The sequence below is a fragment of the Arvicola amphibius genome, chromosome 8, assembly GCF_903992535.2.
Source record: "Arvicola amphibius chromosome 8, mArvAmp1.2, whole genome shotgun sequence".
NCBI lineage: Eukaryota > Metazoa > Chordata > Mammalia > Rodentia > Cricetidae > Arvicola > Arvicola amphibius.
In genome coordinates this window covers 100,412,919-100,420,991 of record NC_052054.1, presented here as the reverse complement: position 1 = coordinate 100,420,991, position 8,073 = coordinate 100,412,919, and positions in this window count along the sequence as shown.

Genomic DNA, 8,073 nt, shown 5'->3' with positions numbered 1-8,073 from the left:
AAATGAAGGAGTAAGCCAAGAAGGAAGAAGGTTTACAGAGGAAACTGAGGCTCCAAAATGAAAAGGTAAAGCTCCAGGCATATGTTTGCTTAGTCTTCAGCATTGAACACTGAACACCACAATTACTGATCAGTATCAGAACAATGAAAAGTAGTTGAACAAGAAAAAGTTAACACAACAAAAACCATCACATGACAGCTGGGATTAGTGTGTAAGTGGGCCTGATGAGAGAGGGTAATAGTAAGAGCAGTGGCGGCAAGTCTAGTCATGCCAGGATGGATGGATGGAAGGTTGAGGATAGGATGTGCATGGAAGCTCGACAGTCCTCACTGACACAGAGAGGGAGCAAGTAGTCACCCAAAAGGAGGAGGCTGAAAATTAGTGGGGCAGGAAATAGCGAAGAGAACAGAAGGGGACAGTAACAGAGAGCAGAAATTGACTAGACATACCCCAGACATAGAGTTCAGAATTACTGCCCCTGAAGACAAAAAGGTGTGCATGTGAGGGTAATCTTAGATAGTAGGCAAGAAGACACACTGAAACATTTTTCAAGAGAGTCTCATGTATGGGCTGGAGCGTTGGCTCAGCAGTTAAGTCCTGGCTGCTCTTGCAAGGACCCCAGGTTCAGTTCCTAGCCTCCATAGAGCATCTGGTAGCCATCCAACTCCAGACCAAGGGGTCTGATGACTTCTGACTTCTGTGGGTACCAGGCATGCTCGTGATACACAGACATATATGCAAACAAAACACTCACAAACAATAAAGCTGAGTGGTGGTGGTGCACACCTATAATCCCAGTACTCAGGAGGCAGAGGCAGGCGGATCTCTGAGTTTGAGGTCAGCCTGGGCTACAGAACAAGTTCTAAGGCAGTCAGGACTACACAGAGAAACTTTGTTTTGAAAAAAACAAAAAAACCAATTTTTTTAATTTTATTTTTTAAAACAAAGAAAAACTATCTTTTTTTCATTTTACATATCAATCCTATTTCCCACTTCCTCACCTCCTCCCATCCCCTCCACCTTCCCCACTCCTCACCCTCCATCCACTCCTCAGAGAGGGTAAGGCACACTGCTTTGGGGAAGGTTCAAGGCCCTCCCTACTATATCTAGACTGAGTAAGGTATCCATCTAAAGAGGATGGGTTCCAAAAAGCCAGTACAAGCAGTAGGGATAAATCCTGGTGCCACTGCCAGTGGCTCTGCAGTCTGCCCCAGCCATACAACTGTCATCCACATTCAGAGGGTCTAGCTATGCTGATTCCTTCCCTGTTCAGCTGTAGTTGGTGAGCTCCCATTAGCTCAGGTAGGCTGTTTCAGTGGGTGTCCCCATCATGGTCTTGATCTCTTTGCTCATATTCTCACTTCTCCCACTCTTTTTTTTAAAAAAATATTTATATGTATGCAATATTCTGTCTGTGTGTATGTCTGCAGGCCAGAAGAGGGCACCAGACCTCATTACAGATGGTTGTGAGCTGGTTGTGAGCCACCATGTGGTTGCCGGGAATTGAACTCAGGATCTTTGGAAGAGTAGGCAGTGCTCTTAACCACTGAGCCATCTCTCCAGCCCACTTCTCCCACTCTTCAACTGGACTTTGGGAGCTCAAAGTCTCTCCTCCCCCCCCAAAATGGTTCACATAGCCCAGGCTGATCTCTAACTCATTGTGTGGCTGATGATGACCTTGAATTCCTGATCCTCCTGCTTCTAATATCCCAAGAGCTGGGGTTACAGATATGTGGATGCCACCATGCCTGGCATTTGCTAAAAGAATATGCACCCATCACTTTGCTAGACTGGCATAAATCCTTACTAAATTCTAAATCTTACACCCACAAATAAGTGTAGTTACCATTACTTATCAGAGAATCCTCACAGTAAGTGGAGACCACCACATATCACAACTGGACACAAGGCAGAAATCAATGGATCACAGGAAGCCCAGCCACAATGGACACATCTACATATGGCCCTAGCAGCAGGCCTAATGGCAACATGAGTTTTATAAATATGGAGAATGAGCAATCCTTTTAAAGCTTCTACTGCCAGTGAGATTGGATTTCCAGTTAAAGGAAGTACCATCTTTGATGGCACTAGAAGTCAAACTGCTCATAGTAGTGAAACTCAAAATGATGGGATTTCAGATTCCAAGTTTCACCTGGGTCCAATAAAGATACTGTAGTTCTGTTCTTTCCCTGCCAATGCCCTGACTCTGCTGAGAGAATGATAAAGCTGTGAGTTCAGCACTGTTCACAGCCAAAGCAATTAGATAGTTTCCGAATCTCAGACCAGCCGCCTGCATGTGAGTGTAGGGGTGGGGTGGCAGGGGGCTCCTTCAGGACTATTGCGAGAGCTCTTTTGCTCTCCCTGCCTCACCATCTGTGCTGCTTCCAAACCTAGTTATCATTCTCTCTGCCAGCTCCTAGTGCCCTCAGAGGATCCGGTCCCACACTGTAGCCCCTGGTCTAGCGGCTACTGGGGCTCCCAAGACCCTTGCTTCAGTTGACTGTGTCCCAGTCCTCCAAGGTGACAGCTTGCTCTGATGCTAGTAATCCACAGTTAGTTCTGAGCACAGGTGTCTTCGTTTTCATCGACTGTGAGCTGAGCCCGGCATAAGCCCACAAGTACGACCACAGATCAGTTCCAAAACCCGTCCTTGGGAACCCATCTTCCACGCCGCCTCCTGTACCAATTCCAGGTGACCATAACTGCACTAGTGTGAGCGAGGAAGGTTTGAGAGAATCTAACTTTCATGGAATACCCTTGGGAAGAGTACCCAAGGAAGTGGGTGAGCTGTCAGGGGACGAAGCCCTTCCTAAGGCGCAAGTGGGGACCTTAATGGAGAGGTCATATGTAGTTTTAGTTCAACAGATACCAGAGACATGTTCCTGGATTATCAGAGCATGAGATGCTCTGTGTTTATGAGGCAAAAATGAGCAAGCAAGGCACTGAGCTGCCATAGGGGGCAGAGCCCTCCCCCAGCATACCTTGTGGGGGCCTGCGAGGAAGGATGGTACTATCAAACTCGAGAAGCCTGCTGGCACAGCTGGATTCAAGAGCTAGCTGCTAAGAAACCCTTTATGGAGCGGTTTGAGGGCTGGGGGTGTCTTCAGTATGCTCTGGGTGTTTCTGAGTCCCCTATGGGGAACCCGGCTGAGTTGCCCCTAAATGCACTGGTAAGTGAGCCCTCACTGGGTTATGGCACTTGTGACCATGGCCACTGGGATGGACTGAAGAATTCAGAGCCAGGAAAGGATGGTACTTTCTCCTCCAGTGTTACTCTGGCGACCTCTGCTGGCAGACAGAGCCTAGCCTTGAGGCAGCAGGCAAGGGAAGAATTAGAACTGCAGCCCGACAACACAAGGGGGAGTTAAAGCAGATGTGTGCTTTCTGGCAACTAGTGCCAGAAAACTCATGTTAAGTGAGTGCATCCTCGATGTTTAAAGAAGATAGGAAACGCCGAGCAGTGGTGGCTCACGCCGTTAATCCCAGCACTCAGGAGACAGAGGTAGGCAGAGCTGTGTGTGTTCGAGGCCAGTGTGGTCTATAGCGTTTCAGGACAGCCAAGATTATTTCATAGAGAAACCCTGTCTCGAAAAAACAAGCAAGCAAACAAACAAAAACCCACCCCAACAAAAAAGTCCCCCCAAACTCATACTGCCCAATCTCACTGATAAGCACAGATGCAAAATCCCAAGGAAAACACAGCAAAGGGGTTAGCAGCATGTTAAACACAATGCACTGGGCACATAGTGGGCACCAGGTGGCTCTCTTGGAAGGGTTGTCCTTTCTCCATGGCACACTCTCTGAGCTGTGGACCTGATCACATGTCCCTAGGAACGCTGGGCCAAGCTATGGCCATGTTCTCTGTCTCTTCCTGCTTTCAGTTAGAGACGGCGAACACGCCATGGGATGGTGGAGCTGGAGATGAAAACGCCAGGTTGCAGTTCTCCTGGACAACCAGGGATCTCATCTTGGCCGGTTACACAAACCGTACCCATACTTCTAATGGTTGAACCAGCATTTGTGTTTCCTACGGATCAGCCTGCACGGAGGTCCGTTTCTTGCTTTACTCACTCCCGTGTCCTGTCCTCTCCCACAGTCTCAAAAGATGTCCTTGCCTCCAGAAACCATCTCCAGGTCCGTTCCCCTGAGAAGCCAGTCTGTAGCGGGCACAGAAGCGTGCGCTTGAGAGGCCCTGGGTGGGAGTGTGTCTTTGCTTCACAGAACCCTCTCCATCTAGCACTGCTGAGACTGTCTCAGCTTGCTTTTGGCTCTGAGACAGGACTGCTTCAGTTCTGACTTGACCATTCCCTTGCCTGACTTTGAGACAGCTTCAGATCTTCAGGGAGGTGGGTGTTTTTTTTGTTGTTGTTGTTTTTGTTTTTTGTTTTTGTTATTTTTTCCTGCAAAGTAGAGTGCAAAAGTGCCCATCTGGAGCAAGGAGTGGTTAAGAAAACTGGGTGGGATCAGATGTGGTATCTCATGCCAGTAGCCTTAACACTTGCGGAACACGTATTGTCAGACTAGTCTGGGCTATATTGGAAGGCCCTGTAGAAATGGAGGGAGAAGGAGAGGGACGTACATGCATGGGAAGGAGGTGAGCGGTTTCTGCCTGGCCTGGCTTCGCCTCCGTCCATACACGTGTGGGAGTTTGAATGTAATTGGCTCCCACAAGCTCATAGGGAGTGGCACTATTGGGAGGTGTGGCCTTGTTGAGGGACGTGTGTCACTGTGGGGGCTTTGAGGTCTCTTTTGCTTAAGCTTCATTCAGTGTCACAGTTCACTTCCTGTTGCTTTCTGATCAAGATGAAGCTAGCGTCATGTCTGCCTGCACACTGCCATGCTCTCCACCGTGATGATAATGTACTGAGCCTTTGAAACTGTAAGCAACCACCTCAGTTAAATGTTTTCCTTTAGAAGAGTTGCCATGGTCGTGGTGTCTTCACAGCAGTAGAAACCCTAATAAATACAACAGGGATATCTGAGGTCGGTGCCGAGCCAGGGCTTCCAAGCTAGGCTTTGAGACTAGGATTTCAAACACCAGTGTGAGCCCTTGGAAGAGCAATGGGACACCTGAACTCGTCTCTGCATCTACAAGCTGGACCTTCAGACCTTCAGGGTGATGTATGGCTATCCCTCTGGATCTATGGGGGACTGGGCCCAGGACCCCCAAACTAGGAAACCAAACATCCATGGTGTTAAAGCCTTAATATAAAAGGGGTAATTTTATTTATTTATTTTTTAACTTTACTGACAGGGTCTTGCCATATAACTGTGGCTGGGCTGGAAAAGATGGGAAGACCAGGTTGACCTCAAAATCCCTACATGCTGGGATCGTGGGCATGCACCATCATGCCTAGATGAGAAGGTGGTAATATCTGCACGTAACTTGCATGCATGCCCCCATAATCCCTTAAATCACCTACAGATTAGTTGTAATATCTAAACACCTAATATAACACAAATGGCCCAATGGTTGTTACACTCTATTGTTTAGGGAGAAATGACAAGAAAAATGTTCCTTTCCTGTTCAGCACAGATGAAGTTTTATTTCCTGAGTATTTTTGATCCGTGGTTGAATCTGTGGATGGAGCACCCATGAATGTGGATGGCCAAATGTCCTTTGTGGTGTGTTGGGAAGGATTAACAGCTGGGCAGGTCCAGTATTTAGTGGAATGTGTGGCCCATGGTTCAAGTATCCAGGAGGCCTCTGTTGATGGAGGCTTCTCTGAACACCAGTGACAGGCGCATGTGTCATTCCCTGTTCACCGCTCCCTGACACAAAGGACAGAACGCCGGTGGTGATGCTGGATATCTGTTGGTGACTCGCCTATTCTGTGTGGCTCTGTCATGTAGGGCTGTGACAGACCAGGGGAGATGTCATAGTGAATTGGAAGGGCTTGATGCTTCCTTGTGAGATTGGTGGAGATCCAGGCCTGACGGAATGAAGGTCTCATTGACTTAACTGCCCCAGATGCTACTCTTGATTTCCCACAGTAAGCTGAAGTACAGATATGGCCCCCTGAGCACCAACTGTAGAAACCTCCACTCCCCCACAGGCTTGTGGTTTGAGCTCTGATTTCCAGGCTGCTGGCAAGGGTCACCTGATTCCCATGTTCTTATGTCAGGCCAGTAGCTTCTCTTCACTCTCCTATGGAGCTACAAACGGAGCATTCCTGATGTGAAAATCCAACATCCAAAATGCTCCCACATCAGAAACTTTTCTTTTGCATTGACGCGATGCTGCAAATTCAAAATTTCCATGTCCTAAAAGCTTGTTTCTTTGCTTTTTGTGTAGTGTTCTCAAAAATATTGCCTAAAATTACCTTTAGATTGTATACATACATAAGGTGTTTATGGGGCATAAATGAATTTCACATTTAGATTTGGACCCTATTTCCAAGATACCTTCTCGTTATATCTATGTAAATATTTCCAAAACAGGAAAAAAATCCAAAGTCTGCAGTATTTCTGGCTCTAAGCACTTTAGATAAGGGATCCAGAGCCCCGTTGTTCTGCTTTTAGAATAAAGATCTCCCTCATTCTCCTGCCCATCTCTGTTCTGCCGTCTGGCTCCTCATAGCCCAGCCTGCAGGCACAAGCTGCATAGAGGCAGAAGGCAGAAGACTGCCTTCCCTTTAGATTAAGCATTGGGATGACGCAGTAGTGGTGGTTTTAGTGGTGGAGACAGTGACTGGCCCTCGTTTGAGGTGTTTTTGTTTGTTTTTTTTTTGTCCTTGAGTGGCCCATGGAATTCAGCTTGTTTTTGTCTTCACTGAGGACATGGATGCTCAGGGTAAGGCAGAGGTGCCGCTGGCTGTGGTCGCACTCACAACATGATGGTTGTTGGACATGCCCAGACTGTTTCCACACTAGGCCCCATCCTCTGGACCTGGACTCAGCAATGCCCTTGGGCAGAAGAGCAAGCTATTCTTTGGGACTTTTTAGCCTACCCGCTGGTGTTCCCCATAGAAGCCTGTGGCCATAGTCAGGGAAGGAGCAACCCATTCTCCTCCTGTGTACCTTACCTACTCCTACAGAGCCAGCATCCTATAGGTGCTTATAGATGCTGGATGGATAGATGAATGAATGAGTGAGTGAGTGAGTGAGTGAGTGAATGAGTGAAGGATATGCTTTGACAAGAGTGAATTCATTTTGTAGGTTGAACCTATTTCTAGAGGACCATCTGCAGAGACCATGGGGTTCTGTTGTCCTATCCTGGGCCACTGAGGCTCCCTGAGGTAACACCTTCTCTTCCAGCTCCTGGATCTGAGGTCTGGCTTCACACCCAGCAGCCTGATAAGGGACTCATGGAAAATGTGCATTTATGCTTTTGAAATCCCAAGTGGGCTGTTCATGCTGTTTCGGAAGGAGTGACCATGGTCCTCAGCCAAGATGTGGTGAGCTGTGGACTCTGAGCTCAGTTCAAGGGACCCTGGGGCCAGCTGGGAGAAGTCTCACTCTACCCAAGAGCTCGAATTGCTGGGTTTGTGAAATGCAATGGGAAGTCCAGGTGTGTGAGAACAAGCTGTATTTGCATTGAGAAGCTTTTTTTGGGTTGAGTCCTGCCAAGTCCAGCTTGCTCCCCCTTCTCATCCACTGCTGCTGTCACTTGGAAACACATCTCACCCTGTCCTGGCAAATGCATCCCTGGCTGCTTGCCATCCTCTCCCCCAGCCATATTTTCTTGCCTCTGCCCCTTCTTCATGTTGGTGGCAGCTGCTCTCCAGCGCTCTGCAAGGATCATGCTCCTGACCAAATCCTACCTTGAGTGTTCGTTATAAGGCTGGAATGTAGATTGGCCACTCACCTGCCTCAAGAGCCTGGGATGGGTGTAGTGTGAACATGAGTGGGTCAGTGTCCTGGTTGCAGAGATGTCCCAGGGTCACTTGAACAGGCACCTAGTTGGTCTCTGCCCGACACTTAAACCTTTTGTTTCCTCTCAGAGACCAGAAGGACCAGATTTGTGTTACCCATGTATGAATTAAAACTTTGAAAAAAAACCCTGAGAATCCTCATGCAAGTGTCTTTGCTGTCCCCATTAGTATAACAAATCAATAGAGTATATTTCTCAGG